The sequence below is a fragment of the Pleurodeles waltl genome, chromosome 2_1 (genome assembly GCF_031143425.1).
Source record: "Pleurodeles waltl isolate 20211129_DDA chromosome 2_1, aPleWal1.hap1.20221129, whole genome shotgun sequence".
Lineage (NCBI taxonomy): Eukaryota > Metazoa > Chordata > Amphibia > Caudata > Salamandridae > Pleurodeles > Pleurodeles waltl.
Window position 1 is genome coordinate 777,857,784 of NC_090438.1, and position 20,360 is coordinate 777,878,143.

At 44.3% G+C, this 20,360-nt stretch overlaps 1 long non-coding RNA gene across 1 annotated transcript in view; it reads left to right on the top strand.

Moving 5' to 3' along the window:
* Nucleotides 1–5,333: 5,333 nt before the first annotated feature.
* The window catches only part of LOC138259169 (uncharacterized), a 107,975-nt gene continuing 92,948 nt past the window's right edge, over nucleotides 5,334–20,360 (top strand). The window contains exon 1 of the long non-coding RNA XR_011198656.1: nucleotides 5,334–5,382. This is a non-coding gene — a long non-coding RNA (uncharacterized lncRNA). The remainder of the gene's footprint in view (nucleotides 5,383–20,360) is intronic.

Here is a 20,360-nt window from a genome sequence, read left to right on the forward strand (position 1 = left end):
TCCACAAAACCATATCTGACCCATTCATTTAAATGCAGTCCAAAGCATGCATTCAAATACTTGTGTGTGGTTTCATTTTCCAAGGTAAAGTATCAACATTAGTAGAGAAATCTATGTTTTTAGCATGTCTGACTATAAATGCATTGCTTTGCATACTTCTGCCATCTAGTGTTGAGCTCAGGGGTTAGCAAGTTGTTTTTCTCAAAAAAGAGTCTCACGTCACAGGATGTGATGTGACTTCCCTTTGGGGACACAGCACTTGGGCGGTGACTCCTTGTTAGATTGATTTTTTCTGTCCCCCGGGTATGGACATGCTCCAAGAGAGTCTAGTGTTTCTCATGTGCTGAACACGTTCTTTGGCTTGAACGTTTCCTTTTTGTTCCTGGTGCGTTGGATAGACCTAGTCACCATTCCTTCATCTTTCTGACTCTTGGTTCAATAGGCTCCCCCCACCAACCCACCAGACTCTTTGGGGGCCAGGTGTCATCTCCAACACCAGAGAATGCTGATCGCATCTGGGTTATGGAAGAGACACCCTTTCAAAATTGATGTTGCTTTAATTCCAAATACATGTTGGCTACGAACACAACATATGCAACTTGTGCTTGTAACCCGACCGCCTCTGTGTGTGCTTCCTCTGTGTGTGCATCACCTTCTGTTCCCAAAAGACTCTGAGGTACCAAAGGGAATGAAGTTACACACACACAAGATGTACCAACAAACAGAGCCTCCAAATATCTTCTGGGAAGAAAATCCCTTCAGTGCCGAAGAACAGGAAGCCGCTGACCCCCCACCTCACACATGATACCCAGCCTGTATATGGTCTACTCTAGTGCATCAGAGCATGAGGAGCTGGAAGACAAAGACCAGCAGCCCCCATACTAAGACCACACCCAGGGTCTTGAGTATTCCATTGGACCGAGAAGTTCGTACCACCAATCCATGGCCTCAAAGAAGGCCAGAGCTGTGGTAAAGCAACACTCCAGCGAGAGTCAGGCATTGAGCCGCAACCAAGGACAGAAATAGAAGGCCACTCAAGGGCCCCGGCTTCCTCTGGGCTCCTATTGGCACCCGTAAAATGCTTCAGAACTGAGCAAGCTTCCACAAAAAAGTCATCTAACCCCATAGACTGTTGAGCCTCATCCTCTCCAAGATCGCCGAGCACCTTTGCTCTCTCCCAAAGCAAGCAAAAAGGCTCCACCTGCACTTGTGTACAAGACTCTGTTAACGCCAAAGCCTTCCTTGATGTCAAAACCTCTGCTGAAGCTTCCATCAACAGTCAGCTGCGAGGAAGCGGGGGATCCTGTACAGTGCACAGTGCAGTTTTTACCATTGCTCAAAGGCATGTTGTAGTCTGCTGCTGATAATTTCAAGAAGGAGTCTTTTAAAGTGAAAATAGTTGTGCCAAGGGTTGAATAAAGTTTAAGCCCTCCCCTAGTGACTCTGTGTCTACCACGGGCCAGGTTCCTCACGACTCTTTAGTAGTCCACACCGCCCACAAGCATGCCTCTGTCTAGGCCACTGGTAAGTCTTTGCCGCCCAAGGAGATTAAAAAGATGGATGAGGCAGGCAAGACAGTAGCAGTTAGGGCAGCAGCACATTGGTGCCTTGGCTAATTCTGTTGCACTCCTATTCATGTATGAGAGGGATCAGTGGGAGGAGATGCAGGGACTCCTTAAATATCTCCCAGGGTATAAGAAAAGGAGTGTAGAAATTGTATCAGAGGATAAGATCATCTCATGCCACAGATACAGCCTCTAGAGGTAATGATACTAGTATCCCCCTCAGGCTTCATGCCTGGGACAGTGTCTCCTGGTTCAAAGTCAAGGTCCACCAGAGTCTCCTCCACCTCCCATTTGACAGGGAACAGCTCAGGCCCCAGACTGATTAATTTCTGGAGAAATTAAAGGCTGATATAGAGACAGTGCAATCACTGAGACACTACAAACGTCACCAAACTGGGGCCCATTAGTAGGTGGGATGGGAGGGGTGTGTGGTTGGGAAGTGAAAACAGCCTCACTCAAACAGTGACACTTCTATTAGAGACAGCAACAGTGACCTTTCACCAATAAACTGGGAGGGGTTACTGCTGCGAGCCCTACAGGGAGGTGGTTCTGATGAGACTGACACTTCCAAACAGTGACTTCCCCGGCCTAACCTCAACCACACGTAAGCTCTCTCTTATTGGGAGGAAATCACATCCAACTTTTGGGTCTTAGGAGTGGTCCATCATGGCTGTTGCTCAAGCTACACACAACTCCTTCCAGCATCTTGCCACGTACGCACATTCATATCAAGGATAACCTTTCCCTCCTTCAGCATCAAGTGCAGGCCCTTCCACACAAGGACACCATAAAAAGAGTCCCTCTGCAACATCGAAGGAACATTTTCACATGTCAAACCTGGAGGATGTTATCCCCTCATCCAACAGGTTGATTACATGATGGAGCTTGACCTCAAGGATGTCTACTTCCACATACCCATCCAACCTGCTCATCCCCAGTACCTTTGCTTTGTGGTAAGTTGACAGCAGTACCATTTTCATTTGTGGTCACCATGGCTACAAGGTTGTTTACAAAGTACCTTGTAGTGGTGGCTGCCCATCTGCAAAGAGGGAGCATTCATGACTTTCTCTCCATCAATGATTGGTTGACCAAGAGTGGCTGCAGGCTGCACTTGATCACAGAGAGCAGTGTTTCTATTTCACAACCTGCAAGCACAGCAGATAGGGAAAGCCTAGCCCAACCATCAAAGAGTGAATGCCTTTCAGCAGCTGCTGTCTTTTTTCAGCAAAATTCTCAGTTCACGGTCAGGACTGTAATGTGCCTTCTAGGAATAATGAGCTCCTTTATCACCTTTGTATCCCAGGCTAGGCTACGTATGTGCCCCCTGAAGGAGTGCCTTGCCTTTCAAAGGACACAAGCGGAGGGTCACTTGGAAGAGCTAGTGTTGTTACAGGCCAGGACCCAACTTCTCTGCGAGGTGGACTAGCAACAGCTTGTTGCAAGGGATGCCTTTCTTCAGTCCCATTCTACAGGTGTCCATTACTACCATTGCCGCTCTCACAGGTTTGGATATGCAATTTGACGACATGACTGTGTAGAGACGTAGGTCCCTCATCAACTTGTTCAACACATCAACTGCCTCAAACAGCTAGCCGTTCATCAGGCTGTCAAAGCCTCAAGGTCATTCAGGTCAAAGAAGTCCTCATCAAGACAGACACCATTTCTGCCATGTACTATCTACTAATACAGGACAGCACATACTCTCCCCAGCTGTCACAATTCAGGGAATTTTGCATTGAGCAGTCTGCCACAACATACACCTCATGTTGGAACTGCTTCTTGGGGTGAACAACAACTTTTTGGACTTGCTCAGCAAGATGCATCAACAAGTCCACAAGTGGGAACTCCAACCAGAGGTTTTACATTGGAACTTCCATCATTGGGAAGGCACTACATATAGACCTGTTTGGCACCCCAAAAAACACACAATGCCTAAACCTTGCTTTCAGGTACCCACAGTCCTTGCACAATGCACTAGAGACGAATTGGTAAGTGATATTTGCCTACACTTTTCCTCATTTCCCACTGCTTCCCCACATGGTATGGAAGTTGAGACACACATCACTGATGCTCATACTGGTAGCTCCTGCCAGGGCCAGACAACCTTGGTACTCCACACTCCTGGAGATGTCCATCAGTCCTCTTGAGGGGCCCCCGCTCAGGTTGGACCGTCACGTACAGAGGCAAGGTCAAGTTGGGTATCCAGACCCTAGACAATTCAAACTGCTGTCCTGGAACCTAATGTCCTAGAATTCAGGTTTTTCAATCTTCCCAATGAATGTATGTCCATCTTAAGAGAAGCTTGATGGCCCACAAAACAGGCCTGCTATGTTGAAAAATGGAACAGGTTAGTTCACTGCTGTGTTTTCAAAAATCAGGATCCGTTAAAGCTTACTGTACAGGACATCACCTGCTACCTCCTAAATATGCAAAAGTCAGGCCTTGCCTAGACCTTCATATGTATATAATTAGCTGTTGTTGCAGCTTTAATGCAGAAAAGAGAATATTTATCCCTTTTAGAATTCTGGTTGTTAAAGCATCAGGGAAAGTCTCAAGAGGGTTATACCCCTAGAGTTATACCCTAAGCATGCCTCCTGCCCACATGTAGAATCTTAATATAATTCTCACAAATCCTATGGGGCCACTCTTTTCACTTATGCTCTCTTGGTTGCTCCCCTGTAAGGAGGCCTTCCTAGTGGCCATTTTACATTTTTTAGATGCATTAGTGAACTGCAAGCTCTTATCCTACAAGAGCTGTTTCTTCAGGCCCATAAAGACAGGGTTGTTCTTAAACCAATCTGTAGTTTCTCTCTAGGGTGGTTGCCCATTACATCTTAACAAGACCATAGATCTCACATTCTTCTTCCTACAACCAGATCCGGTAGCTGAAAGAGTGCTGCACACCTTAGATGTCAAAAGAGCTCTTACATATTACACCAACAAAACAAGCCTTGGCTAAATCTCCGTAAAATCATCCAATCTCCAAAGGCAAGTATGGCTAGATGGATAGTCAAATGTATCCAATCCTGCTACTATAGAGCAAAGAGAGTTCTACCCAGTACAATCAGGGCGCATTTCACTTGTAAGAAAAGGTTATGGCCTGCTTAGGAAACATTCTGCTAGCAGACATTTGCAAAGCAACCACCTGGTTAACATCACACACTTTTACTACTGTGTGAATATCTTAGCCTGCCTACAGGCCAGGGTGGATCAGACAGTATTTGGACTGCGTACATACATCTGCATCTTCCACATACCAGTCACCGCTTATGGAGGGCATTGCTTACAGACAATGAAAAGCATATGCAGATATAGTCACACATGCGGGGAACAGAAAATGTTACTTACTTTCTAAGTGTAGTTCTGTAGATTCACGTGTCTGACCTCTTCCCCATAAGCCTGTGTTTTTGTAGCTCTCTTATTCACCACTTCACATTGTATATTGTGCAAGGTGCACCATGACTATGTTCACTGGAAACTCCATACAAATTATCAGCAATTATGCAAAACAAATCTAACATGGAGTCGGTGCTTATGCGCAATGCCCACCAAGAGGAGGAGTCACATCACAACTTGTGACTAAAGAGACTTCCTCGAAGAAAAACAACTTGTGAACGTCCGAGCCAACACTAGATGATAGTTCTATGGGAATCATGTGAATCTACAACACTGTACACTACAAAACAAGGTAAGGAGCATTTTCCTTCATAAATGCATCAATTTTGCAAGAATGTGTACTCATACAATTTTTCTGATTACTGCAGAGCTCCTCTGGAAATATTTCACTCTACTGTTGCAGTTTCTATGATTTTATCAGGTAAGAATCTATAGTTTTCTTTTAGCATGAAGTCGCTAGGTCATACTTTATATTCCTTGTGACTTTTAATTTTGATATTCCTCTGGTTGAAATGTGGTGTTCCATCTAAATTGATTGTATTGTATTGCGGACATCTTTGAAACTGGCAGTACATTGCAGGACCTGATGTAAAATATTTCTGCAGTTGCAAACTCCCGTGATTCACACAATCACAGAGTTTGAAACTTCAAAATGGCATTTTATTAAACTCATTTCATGGTTCAGTAAAGCCCTCACAAATTGCAAAATGGGTTTACTGACTTGTTCCAATTCACTACTAAGAAACAGTGAGTGTAAAAGGGGCATTCCTTCCTATTTGCAAATCAATATGGAATGTATCAATGGTTTGTCACCACAACTGCGGTCACACACCATTGAAAAATAAACTACTTTCCAAAGGAGGTGCTAACCCATTTGAAAAGGGGAAGTGCTACTATTTGGACAGCTCCCCATCGAGAATTTTAAACTTGGGGAGCTGGTGGTGGTCCAGAGGACCACTGTCTGCTCCCCACCCCAATATGTTCCCAAACTGGAGACATTTATTATAGTCAGTAATGGTCAGTTGTTCCTTGTAGGCCACTATTATTGTGTTTGTGACCTATCACAGGGCTTGCAAATAGCAGCCTGCCTAATTAATATTGTGAGGAAATGGGGTGTATTATATAGTGTGGTTGTGTGACCTCAACTTGTAATACACTTACCAACTCCTTTAGGACCCTTAGATTTTGTTTGTCAAACCTTCAGCTCAACCCTGGGTAGCTTTGGCTGTGAGCAGCAAGGCTTATACAAAGGAACAAGTGTAAAGCATTTAAACAGCACCAAAATAATTGAAGAAGTAATTGGCAAGACACTAAAGAAATCTGACTCAAATTTATAAAGTTTGTTTTTATGTAGTGTTAGACACCACAAAGAGAAAGAGCCACCAAAAATGTGGGCTAGTTTTAATGCGGTTCCTTAGAGTCTCTTTACATGACCAACTCCGGTAGGGAGCCAGTCAGGGGGCTAGCAGGGTCCTCAGAATCAGTTACCCCTTCAGGTGAAGCAGTCTCCTGGCAATTCCAGGCACTTTATTCTCCTTGCAATGGTTTCCTATGGAAGCGTTCCTGATGCAAAACATGAAGGATGCTGAAGATGCTCAAGGATGCTGTGGATGTGGTGCAGTCGATGAGTGTCTTCCAGGGGCTACTCCTCAGTCCACCAAGGGGGTGAGGTGGTCTGGTCACAGGGTCGAAGTCCTTGTGAAGTCCTTCGAATTCCTCTCAGTGCTGACAGAAGATATGTCACCATTGAACTACTAGTCGCTCAGTATCATGGACACAGCCAAATCCTTCCCTGGGCAATCACTTGGCTTCTGGGTGAGCAAGCTGCACTCCAGCGACTCTCCCGGGCTCAGTGAACTCAGGTGCATCTTTGAGTGTCGGGTCCTGGTCTCTGGTGCTGCATGATGGCAGTTGGCGATGGTTTGAGGATTCTGGTCTACAAACTTGTCCCAGCAGAATTCTCAGCTGTTGTGTCCCTGTGCTGTCAACAGGAGATCAGCTCACTGACCCTTGGAGTCTCTTGGCTTTGGCTGGGTTCTGGAGATGACTTCTCCCCAAGCACAACACAGCTGGCACAGTCTGTCTCCTTTACTAGCCACCAGGCTCAGCAGGTGTATAGCCTCTCTCTCTGCCGGTTCCATGCTGCAGCAGGGCAGTCCTTCGTTTGTCCTTCTTCCAGTCCAGACAAGATTTAAGTTTGAGGCACCAGGGGTGCCCTGCTTATGCTCAGAAAATGCATTCAGTGTAGGATTCAGTTGATAGCCAATGGGCTTCCTGATGACCACTTCCTGTGAAGTGTGGCATCTGGGCATCCTGGGATGCACCATTCTGCCCACTTCTAATGGGGAAGAACCCCTCTCCAGGCACGTGGAGCTCCCTAGCCCAACCCACAGATGTGGCTATCGAGGGGCTACATGCCCTAAAAAATACTGTTTAAAAACTGGCTTTCCCTTCCCTGTCCCTAGTGCTAGCCTGTCTACCTAAACAACAGATCAGCCTCTCTCCCAAGTGTTTCCCATTTGTCCTTCAAAGGTGGCTTCCTGCCTGGGGAGGTAACACCTCCTCCTGTGGCAGGTCTTAACTCCTATTAACATGCTCCCCAGGAGGGCAAAAAGCTCTCTGCTGGGCAGGCCCTAAATACATTAGCAAACAGGCACTGGAGACCTTGGGCAACTAAAGTGGCAACTTCTAAAGTTGCACTTTTCCCACCAGTGACATTAAATTCGATTCAACCATTAAATCAGATTTAATGCACTGATTCTTTTGATACCTAATAGCACCAACTTTCGTAGTCCCATTCAGAAGTTAGCAGGGTTGAAGTGTCAGCTGGTAGCTTTGTACTTGTCAATGGGACTACTAGCCTTTCCAAAGTAAAATAGACAATTTAGGGTTTTTACTGCTGGAACATGTAAAAATATCTCTTCCATTCTTTAACATACAGCACTCAGCCTTAGGACTTAATAGGCCCACCTTGGGAGTGACTTACATATATTATAATAATTGATGCACAATTTTCACCACTGCTTGTGATCTGTTCGATTCTACAACATGCTCCTAGCTCCTCAAATAAATAAGAAACAAGGGTAGAGGCCAGTTTAATTTCATTATAATAGCATCAGCTGACATTATAAGACCATTTCTATTTTTGAGAGCACAGCATTCTAAAAATGAAAACCCTTTTCACTGCAGTCTCAGGTGGTGATAAACACCACCAGACCTTCAAGTAGCTTAGCTTTCCTTTCCCCACTGACAACTGCCATGATTTTTCAGTACAGCAGCTTTCAGGAGTGGGGGTGGTTCTCACAGAAGGTTCAGCCATATTTTACACACTCTTGTGGTTCCCAGTTAATCAGTTTCTTCCTAACAGAGGACTCGTAAGACTCTTGCAAGTGCCCGAAACTTCCTTCTCCACCAGCAGCTTTCATTGATGTTGCAAATGGGCCATGAGCCCTAAAGCAAGTAAGGAATACTGGCTTGCCCTAGTTGGATAGTGCTAGACAGCAATACTTGCAGTGCAGTTGATCCCTCCCTTCTCTGAGACACAGTGCCAGTGCCACTGCACCTGCTGCATTAATGAAAGCGATATTGTTGGCAGCTTACCCGGTTGTATTGATTTCGGCAGGAGCTGTGCTCTTCCTGCTGTCATTTTCAGACAGTTATAACCTGCTTTAATTGTGATACAGTTACAGGAGCCACATGAGGTGGTTTAGGTGTGCAAAAATGTGTTCTCTAGTGTTATATCTTGATTTACAGAATCAGAAGTCCTGAAATATTGTGAATGCAATTTGTCCTTTTAATAGCAGAACATATGTGTTGCCTGGGCAGGAGAGGGCAGTGACCATTGGAAATACACCTAACACAACTGGTGTAAATGTGTAAATGGAGTGCACTAGGTTCTCAATGAAACCCAGTATTTGCAAGTGCAGATGAACAGGTTTCTTCACAAGATAAATACCCCGAACCCACTTGCTTTCCAGGTTAAAAAAAGTTAATGTTTGTTAGCAAAATTCCTGCTATTAACTTAGGCATAAACAATCTACAGTGTTCATAGATTTAGGTGTATGTCTTTCAGCTCAAGCCAAACTGCCAATGTACCACTCCGTCCGCCAGGGTGGTAACGGCCTCCGGGCTGGAGACTTAAGTCTCCAGCCCGGCGGCCGTCTCAGTCCTACCCTCGGGATTGTGACCCCCACCTACCGCCATGGTTTTTGTGGCAAGCATACTGCCACGTAAAACCATGGCGGTAGACACAATCAGTGCCAGGGAATTCCTTCCCTGGCACTGATAGGGGTCTCTCCCCCACTCCCTCCCCTCCCAGAGTCCTCACCCTCCCCTCTCCCTCCTGCCCCCGTACATTTCCACACCCACACGCATACACACATGCATAACCACATCCACCCACGCATGCACACATACATACCCACACACCCCTACACACACCAACATACTTTGCCGCACACATGCATTCACAACACACAACATACACGTACACTCACATTCAGGCATTCACGCACTCATTCAAGGCGACTCACACCCGCAGTCATAAACAGACACCCCACCACACACACAACACCCCCACACACGCACACAACAACCCCCACCCCCTCTCCTGTCAGAGAACCCGACTTACATGCTGGCAGGGGTGCCTCCGGCTCGAGACGGGACACGGAGCTGCTGTCAGCAGTAGCGTCTGCCATCAAAACACTGTCAGGCCATATCATTGCTCATGATACGGTAGGCGGTGCTTTGCTGGTGTGGTGCTGCCGCTGACAGCAGCGCCACATTACCGCCGTGCACCGCCATGACTGTCGGCAGTATTCCACCAGCCTTCTGGCTGAATTCCGTCAAGGGTCATAATGCGGGTGGGAGCTGTTAGCCATGGCGATGGTATGTTGGCGGCCGTCGCCATGGCGGTAGGTGGCAGTTACCGCCAATGTCGTAATGAGGGCCTATATTTTCCATATCCTCAAGCAACTGAGACATCATTTGCTGAAGCACACTCACAGCGGACTAAGCCAAACGGCATACGAGTAAATTGAAATGGACACTCAGTCATTATGTAAGCAGTGAGATGCTTGGAATTTTTATGTAACTTCACTTAATGGTAGGCACTTTTCAAGTCCAATTTAGAAAAGTATCTCCTACCCTTTATGGAAAACAGCAATTCATTTACGTTTTGGAAGCAGCAAAGTGTCAGCAACAACATTGTGATTTAGTGACCTCAAATCCACAAAAAATCTTAGATGACCATCTGATTTCTGCCTGATCACTACTGGTGATATCCACTGAGAGGGTTCTTCAGGTTCAATAATACCATCCTCCAAGATCTCATCTAACAGTTTTTTTCACCTCTTAGCACACGTCTTAACTTGAGTTGAACAGGAATAGCAACCATCCTTCAAAACTATTTTATGTACAAACCTGATTAGACATCCTGGGGTTTTATTACATATTTCCTGTTCATCTTAGAAAACATCTCGTAACTGCACTTCCTCCACCACCATCACCTGATCAGGTGCTCTGGGATTGGTTATTATGTTGAGATCCTATTAGTGCATCCATCCCAAAATAGGCGGACCATCAACAGATACATACACTTTCCCTGTAACTTGCTGTGATCCATATCATATGATGCCTTCGATGAATCCCACAATGCCAATAGTCTCACCCTGATACCCTCCTGGATTTATGTCTTTGGGTAACAACTTAACATTTTTCCAATGTGACCTGAACAATTATTATGGGATAAGAGTGTATATGGACCCTGAATCTATCATCAATGCTATTGTACACCCATACACTTCAATTCACTTCTTGATCTCATCATACTCCTTTTTTCACCAAACAATTATTTCACTTCCTCCCTATCCCTTACTGCCAAAAGTTTGTCAGTATAGACAAGTTCTTTACCTGTTTCTGCTATACCTTCTCAGGATTTTAAATATTCTTTGCTTTGTTTGTTGCACATTCTCGCAAAGTGGCCCTTGCAACCACACTTCCTGCAGTCTTTGTTTGCCACAAAACATTTGTTTGATTCAGAAGTATGATAGGTGCTCCCATAATGACTATAATCCTTCACTTTATTTTTTGTACTGGTTGACATGCCCACAGCATCTCCCTTGCCACTGTTTATAAAAACTGCATTGACCTCCCTTTCTGGAGTATAATTGTCATACCACAAGATTGCTACTTTTTCACAGTTTTTGTCTCTTTTGCTTAACTCTTTCATAGACCGCTTCAACTCCTTTATTACTTTGGACATCTGTACTGCATCTTTAAGTGATGGATAATTAGCAGCAATTCCTGTATTATTTTATCTTTGCACTGAACAAACTGAGTGCAAAGTTAAAAACTGGGGGGTCATTACGACCCTGGGGGTCGGAGACCGCCAGGGGTAATGTGGCGTCCGTACCGCCAACAGGCTGGCGGTACGGAGACCCGTATTATGACCGCGGCTGCAGCGCCGCGGTCACACCGCCGGGGCCGGCGGTTTCCCGCCGTTTTAGCCCCGGCGGTGATAATCCTCCAGGGCAGCGCTGCAAGCAGCGCTGCCCTGGGGATTATGACTCCCCTACCGCCAGCCTGTTTATGGCGGTTTGCACCGCCAGGAAGAGGCTGGCGGTAAGGGGTGCCCTGGGGCCCCTGGGGGCCCATGCACTGCCCATGCCACAGGCATGGGCAGTGCATGGGCCCCCTAACAGGGCCCTGGGCAGCTTTTCACTGTCTGCATAGCAGACAGTGAAAAGGGTGACGGGTGCTACTGCACCCATCGCACGGCCGCAACTCCGCCGGCTCCATTAGGAGCCGGCTCCTATGTTGCGGCCTCATCCCCGCCGGCCCAGCGGGAATGTCGTAATGGGGTCTGCGGGAGTAAGACCGCATTGGCGGCCGCACGGCGGTTACCGCTTGGCAGGCAGCGGTAGCCGCCCACCAATGTTGTAATGACCCCCTGAGTCTGGCCACAAACTCATCAATGGATTCATGTTCTGATTGGAGTTAAGTGTAAAATTTGTATCGTTCCATGACCAGGTTACTTTCTTTTGAAGATCTCTAACCTCTTAAGTGCTTCCTTATGCACATTTCCACTGCCACAGGTAAGTATTTAAACATCTGCTGACCTTCACTGCCCAGAGCATTTAATAGTAGGGATTTCTTCCTAACTGGCAACACATTTTGTCCATCTAATGCTACAATATAATCCTCAAACATTTCAACCCAATCATCCCAAATTACCGTCAGTACTCATGGTTGAGATAAAAAGAATGGAGGAGGAATAATATTACTTTGTTATGCCATACTAGGTAACTGTTAATACAAGTAATTTAGACCTAACAATGAATGCAGAAGATGGTTACTTAAGCAATATTACAAAAATCTTTGATAATTAAAATACTGTTCTATAACATAATCGCTGTACCAATGTCCATGTTTATCATTTACAAATATATGTCCAACTATACGCTTTGCGCTCTGCTCTATAAGTGATGGGTGTGCAGATCACTGTTATTAATATAATGTAGCATTGAAGACCTTGAATAAAACATCAATTTTGCAAAGAGGTGTGCAATGCACCACTGTTAATGATGTTCAGATCACCATGAAATAGTGCACTCGTCACATACTCTTCACAAAGTATCGAAATACTAATTCCGCAGTGAGGTATTGAAATCACCGTATGACACTGCTTTCTGCACCGTAATTAATGGTGTGCAGATCACTGTGAACTTGTACAATCTTACTGTGCTCTGCACCAAGTATCTCCTCACTGAAAAGTATTGTAACTTAGACACTCCTTCACATTTAATAGTGGCACTGAATGCACAACTTTATTTCAGTGTGCAGATCACCATAAATACTTCCCGACTAGTGATGGCGCTGACTGCACAACACAGCATTGGTGTGCGTATTACAGTGAAGGATGCTGCTCTGACAGAACCAAGATGACGCCATGTTATGTGTGCTGTGTTGAAGCGTACCGTGTCATATGCTTCATGGAGGGGAGTGTCTGCGGGGTCCCTCTTTAAATCGCAGGCTCTATCGAGGCTCAAGTGTAATGAATGCTCCTCACGGGTCCTGAAGGATCAGAGTGCAAACCTTCCATGTTGCTCTACTCTCACAGTAAGAATCCTGGCAAAGCGCTCAATACCTTTTACAGTACCTTGTACCAGGAAAAAAGTATTCTACAGTATATCCTTCTTCTGTTGTGCAGTGACTCACATCCTTATCACAATGAACAGCCATTCACACTTCTCCATCACAAGTACTTGGACCAGGAGGTTGTGTGCGGCTGCCAATTTCTCTAAATGCCTCTTCCACTCGTCACCAATTTTGCTGTAACAAATAAGTAGACAACACGGGTGCCACAAACAGGTTCAGCTTAATGCTTTATTATGCACACAACCTGGCATCAATCCTCCCCGAGAGCTGGAGTCCAACTGACTCTCATGGAACTCTTGATGCCTCACAATCTAGAACTCAAACATCTTTACATCATAACAGTAGACATCCGGGCACAGTTATTAGTAGTCAGGCCATCAAACATCTGACAATAATTTATGCAACAAAACAAAGGAGTCGTCCAAGGCACATGGCAAAAATCTGGCGAATAAGGCAAAGAGGCCGATTCACAAAAGTATTTATGTGTACCTAGGTCTATAGGAGTACCCTTTTACATAATCTTACATGCCTTCATGAATTGGCTGCAAAACGCCAAACTTCTTATTAGTAAAAGCAAAAGACCGCACAGTTCTTTCTATTTACTAATTGTTCATGAATATTGTCATTATAATTCTCATTTTAGATGCTTTGGAGTAAATTCACAAAGTCATGTAGGTGTATATACAAACTACAGCAATACTACTTCATGTTCTCCAAATGTCTTTGTGAAAGGAACCCCAAAGTCTTCAATGGGATGTAAGGGCACAGCAGGTTGACCTGCGCTGACTTCTGTATTTCATGGAGGATGCCAATTGCCCCTCTTTAGGAGTCCATTTGCTGGGGTCTGTGGTGCCAGTGCCAACACAGGAGTCAAACAAGAAACATCTGGCGTGATCTAATGTAGTGTCCAACCCACTTGCCACAGTCGTTGGTAGACCTCTGAGCAACTCCAGTGCAGAATAAGAACATGGTGATCCTGAAAACATTGTACAGCCCATGTGCTCCAACATCCTTTCCAGCCCAGGTGCTGGTTCCTGTGTTCTGCTTGTATTCAATTTATTTTTCTGTTTTCATTTTGTAAAAGGTGTGTATGGAGGCATGGCATACCAAGTCTGTGTAAACCTTAGTGTGTTGTGGGCATGGGTCCTTGGCACCTAGAAACATTGCCCTGTGCTGCTCTTCAATTGAAACTCCAACTGATGACAGTCCCAGCTGAAGGCCAAGATCTGAAGAACTTTAATCTTGTATTGATTATCCAATACAACAAATGTATGTGTGGAGTTTGACCCATTTAAGAATCATTCTATGACAGCAGGTTTCAAGCAAAGGTGCCAAAAAGGATAACAGTCAGTACCACTGAGCAACACTTGACAGAAGCAAGATTATAATTTGGTTGTGAGTTAAAACGCTGAGGTCTCCCTCGAGCATATTAGGGCCAACATACTTTCATTGGCAGCTGGTGATCTTTTAAAAGTGCTGGGGTAGGGTGGCTTGAATAACAGCAATTGAAGTGTGCAAGCCCACCTTCTTTGGGAGTGCTCAGTGAAGGTGTTTCCCTTTGAGAGAGTTTTGAAAATAATGTGATCAAATATTGTATTTTAAGCACACATTTACTCATACATATGCTCAAACTCCGTAGACTGTGAAAGGCCACTATTGAACTTTGAATCACTTTCATTGTGTGCCAAGTGAATGAAGCCTGACACTTCCCAGAAGTTGACCCCTAGTTTTTCAAAATTTGCCAGTGGGTGACCCCCCATATGTCAATAATTACCTTAAAGTGTCAGGTCCTGTATTTTATCATAAGTGCCCCCTTATCCCAAAAATTACATACTGTATGCCGGTGCCAGAAGTTTTCCATTGACTACATTCAAAACCATGGGTGACACATGTCATAAATGACCTCTAGTATCTCAGGACCAACATTGATGCGTGCTCCTTAATGCCGAGAACTACCTACGATATGACAGTGCCAGAATTTTGGCATTGACTGTATTCATGTAACATGGGTGACCCTTATGTAAAAAATTACCAGCATTTTGTCATGACTGCTTGCCACCCCTTTATGCATAATGACAAAAATATCTCTAGTAAGTTAGCACCAGCATTGTGCTATGGTTTTCCCATATGCCAAGAATTACCTCTACTTCGATAGACCCAGCGTTTTGGCAGAGGTAGCCCTTATGCTAGGAATTATGGACAGTTTGGTAGTGCTGGTGTTTTGCCATGGTATTTTGTCCCATATGCAAAGAATTAGTTCTAGTGTGCCAGTGGCAGCATTTTGGAACAGGTGTCCACATGCTAAGAATAACATGCAGTGTACCAGCATTTTGCCACCTGTTCCTCTTATGCCAAGAATTACCTCCAGTATTCCAGTATCTTGCCATTGGTGCCTCTGAAAGACGTCAATTGCGTCCATGGTGCCAGCGCATTGTCCCAGACTCACAAGGGTATACGCAAACATGCACACACACACACACAAACCCACACACTGACTTATGGGCACTGTTAGAAATAGGATCTCTAGCTGGCAGAGGTATGCACCCTTCTCCAAATAGGGACCACAATCCTAGTCAGTGCCTTAAATGAGAAAACAATAAGCAAACTTAAAAAACTTAGGAACGACAAATAAAAGAGAAACAATCCGACATGGTCCCTGTTAGAAATTGGGTCTCTAGTTGTCAGAGGTATACACCCTTGTCAACGTTGGGAGCACAATCCTAGTCAGGGTAAGTCACAACACAATCCAAATTTTCCTGTACTCACCCCCTGGTAGCTTGACACAGAGCAGGCAGGCTTAACTTAGAAGGCAATGTGTAAAGTGTTTGTGCAATAACTCATATAGTAACACGTTGCAAACACCATAAGAAGTACTCCACACCAGTTTAGGGATATAGATAATATTTATCTGAATAAAATAAGACCAAAATGACAAAAATCCAAGATGCACAAGTTAAGATATCACTTTTTAAAGGTTTACATGAGTCTCAATCCTTAAGAATCAGTGGTTGTATCCTTTTAAAATGCAGTACCTGGGATGCGCCAAAAATAAAATTGAAAAATAAGGTGCTGTGTCTGATTTTCCAGCACAGCACACACAATCCATCAATTCTTTCTACACTGCAAGGTGATGCGTCGATTTCCAGGAGCGCAGCCTTGGTTCTTCATTGCGATGCGGGGATATTTTGATGCCCAGGGACGATGCATTCAAAATCCTTGAGGCACTGGTAAGAAGGAGTAGGCGCTGCATTGATCCGGTAGGTGATGCAGTGATTTGTTAGCCACAAGGCAGGTGCTGCGTTGATTTCTGCAGGCACCGCATCGATTTTCCGTAGTACAGGGATTTTCTTCTCTTTGGTGAAGTCTTTGTGGCCCTGAGACTTCACAATGGGAGGCAAGCTCAATCTAAGCTCTTGGAGAGCACTTGTGGAGAAAGCAGAGCCATTTCAGCAGAGTAGCAGGGCAACAAGCAGGGCAGCAGTCTTTCCAGCAAAGCCGTCCAGAGGAGTCCTTTGAACAGCCAGGCAGTCCCTCTGACAGAGTTCAGTTGTAGATTTAGAAGTGTCCAATGTGGTGGGGTCAGAGACTTAGTATATATACCCAAAACTTCAAAGAGTGGTTTTGAAGTGCACAAGGTCCCCTTTCAGCTCAGCCCTGTCTGCCAGGCTACTCCTATCAGATCAGAATCTACCACTTAAAAGTATATAAGGACAGTTTTAATGCTGGCCTATGAGAGGAGCAGGCTTCACAGTAGTGAAAATGGCTTTGTGAGTTTTTCACTTCCAGGAAACGTGAAACACATAGTTACACGTCCTGCCTTTTACTTGCACTCTGGGTCATCTAGGGTCTATCTTAGGGGTGCCTTCTATGTAGAAAAAGGAGGAGTTTAAGGCTTGGCAAGTAGTTTTAAATGTCAAGTCGAAGTGGCAGTAAAATTGCACACAGGCGCTGCAATGGCAGGCCTGAGACATGGGTGGCATAATCAGTGCTGCAGGCCCACAAATTGCATTTAATTTACTAGGGACTTACAGGTAAATCAAATGTGCCAATTGGGTAGGAGGGAATGTTACCATGTTTTAGGGAGAGAGCACATGCACTTTAGCACTGGTTAGCGGTAGTAAAGTGGTAGCTCTAGTGGTAAAGTGACTAGAGTCATAAGGCCAACAAAAACAAGGTCAGAAAAAGAGGAGAAGGAAGACAAAAAGATTGGGGTGACCCTTCAGAGAGGGCCATTTTCCAACAGCCACATACATTCACTAACAACTATTCTTTCACATTCTAACTCCTTCACACTGCCTTACACTGTCTCACACTCTTTCTCAATCACTCTGCCACTCTCACAGTCTCACTCAGTTCAGGTGTTCTCACATGTTCAGTCACTCAGTCACACTCACCTATTCTCACTCTGCATTGCTAACTCTTTCTCATACACCCAATTGCCTGCACATGCTCATTCACTTGTGCTCACCCTCATTCACTCACTTGCATTCAGTCTTCCTCAGTGTCACTCTCATTCTATCATTCTAACTTTATCTCACTTATTCTAACTCATTCTTACTGACTATTTCAGTGTCACTTATTGTAACTCTCCTTCACTCACACGGACACACAGACACACACACAAATGCACACAACATTTCAGAGAGGTTTGTCTCTTACCTTTTGCGCTCTGTTTTAAGCCACATCAGCTGCCTGTGCTGGGTACACCCTCAGGGCAGGAACACAGCTTCCTCCTGTCTCGATCACTGAAGCAGAAAACTGAAAGCTTCCATTTGTGCAGTGATGTGTCGGCTCTAGCTTTCAGTTTCTTACTTTTTCACCATGCCCTCCGTTTGACCCCACTGTACCCTGTGACAGATGGGACAGTCTAGTGTGACAACTTCATTGACAGGTTGCCCCAGGCACTGCATGGCTTAAGCCTAAAGCACCCAGGACTACAGGTACCAGCGGTACTGCACCATGTCACTAATGGTAAGACGCTGAGGTGTGGCAGGGCGCTGATGCCATTGCTGGGACTTTGCCAACTGTGGCAAGCCTGCCTGTTAGGGTCTACCTCTATAAAGGCCTATCATTTTTTTTTTCTCCAATAACCCCCTGAGGATGAAATGTCCTTATTTCATTTTGGTGCAGTTATGCTCTTTTTGGAACTATGGTGCCTAGGTGCCACTTGGGAACCATATATTTCAAGAAATTAGACTGCACAACAATAGCTAGATGCATCATTTTTTTAGTTCACCAAAAGTGCTCTCCATACTACGCAACTTCATCAGGCAGCTGGACCTAATTTGGTACATGCCATAAAGTCGTCATTGGAATTAGAGTTGGGGGATATTGGAAAAGCCATTGAAGCCGTGGCAGTATTTTCAGGCTGAAATCTATTTTCCATTATTAAACCTTTAACTGTCATCTTTCATTCCATAGTTACTGTAAGCAAGGCTAGAACTTTTGGCATCCTTGTTCTCACAGGCACTAAGGTAGTTGGAAGCAAGTTATAATGGTGGATGGAAATGTGAGAACCTTTACTTGATTTGGGGGAACTCAGTGTGACTGGATGGAGAAATGGGTATTTGTTGTTCATTTATTGTGGTGGGTGTGTGTGTGTGGGTGTGTGTGCAAGTGCAGCCTTCACTTCTTTTACCATGTATTATATGTTCTGTGTGTAGGGTCGTGGCCTTTTTGCTCAAAAGAGAAATGTGCTCTTTGATACTCATGCTGTACAACCTCTGTGCATTTCACTTAGGCTTTTAAAAACCATTTCAATATACAAAAAAGGATTGCCATTGTCAAATCATTTCATCACTAGTCTCTGACGTGCTGGACTCTGCCGTAAAACTCCTGAATCTGTGGATATATCCAAAACCAAAATTGTTTTCAGAGGTAGTACTGTGTTACAGTCATTTTGTTTAAACAGTATTGTGTAAGTAGAATTTGAATTTGTTTGTATGAGCCAGCAAAAGTGCTAGCGCATCAGACCGTATTTGATTTCTTATCTTTAATTTATAAGGGGATGTGTCAGAGGTTTGATGGACCTTTTCACTGCGCTTAGCGTAATTCCCACCATAAATCCCAAATCCAACACAAATACTCAACAATATAAATCACCAACAGTAAATACCTTTGAATTCAGACATTTGCATGCACCATGACCCATTGGACCATGAATAACCACACCTTTTAGTAAAAGTGAGAAAGTTTATTTCCCTATATTAACAATGCTAATGTCACGGAAATTTATTTCAGAACCATCTGATACATATACAAGAACAACACTGGTTGACCAAATCTTCTAAAGAATCTCAATTGAACTAGTGCATTGACTACTATGCATTCGAGAGTCACAGTACAAATCAATAGCAATAAGAATTGCGAAATAGAAATAGCATACATTTAGGTTCAGCAACTGAGTAACATCAATATTTTTTAATGGCAACCTGTTAACATATCAGGATTTCCCTTACTAACCTTCTGATTAGAATAGCATGTTTGGGCTTCATGCAAAACAATTTAGTCAACATAAATTTGGAACAACTTCTAACTATGGCTCTATCAAAATAGCGGTTGGTACCTAGAAACAAAGACAACTTACAACAAGTACAATAGCATTTTGTTATACCTCTTCTCATATGGATCGACAAGCCGCAATTATCTTCGTCAGTTGGAGATAATTTCGGTCAGCAACAGGCTACAAAAGGGCAATGGTTCCGAAACAGGGGCCTCTAAGCTATCTGAACCATCAGAAAGCAATGTCTAAGGCTTCAGCATTCAGCATCAGAAGTTTAAGCAATAAAGTTAAAGTAGAAATAAAGTCATCAAGAACTGTCCAACTCCTCAGACAGAATAAAATGAGCGCGAAAATGAGAATGATCACTTCTCCCCAGTGCAGTAGGGCTCGGTTAAACTTGTCTAAAGTACTTCCCATGGTGCCATTGGTCAAAGACTCGTATGTTTACAATTAGTCCAGTAAGGACTTATTTCTAAATCTAAGATATAAGTGAATTGTCTTACACATGTCGATGATTTGCTCCTCTTCTCCTGTTCTCCCCGTCAGGCTCATCAGGGAACATTGTTCTATCCATCCGTATTCCAGTAAATGCATCCATTGCTAGCTCCTGAGAACATCGCTGTCTCACGCACTAAACTATACATTATTTAAATAACTAGTATAAGACTTTGTAGCAAGCAGTTCTCATGAGAAAGTTAAAGACTTCTGCTAACGACTTGGTCAACCCAGTGAAAACAATA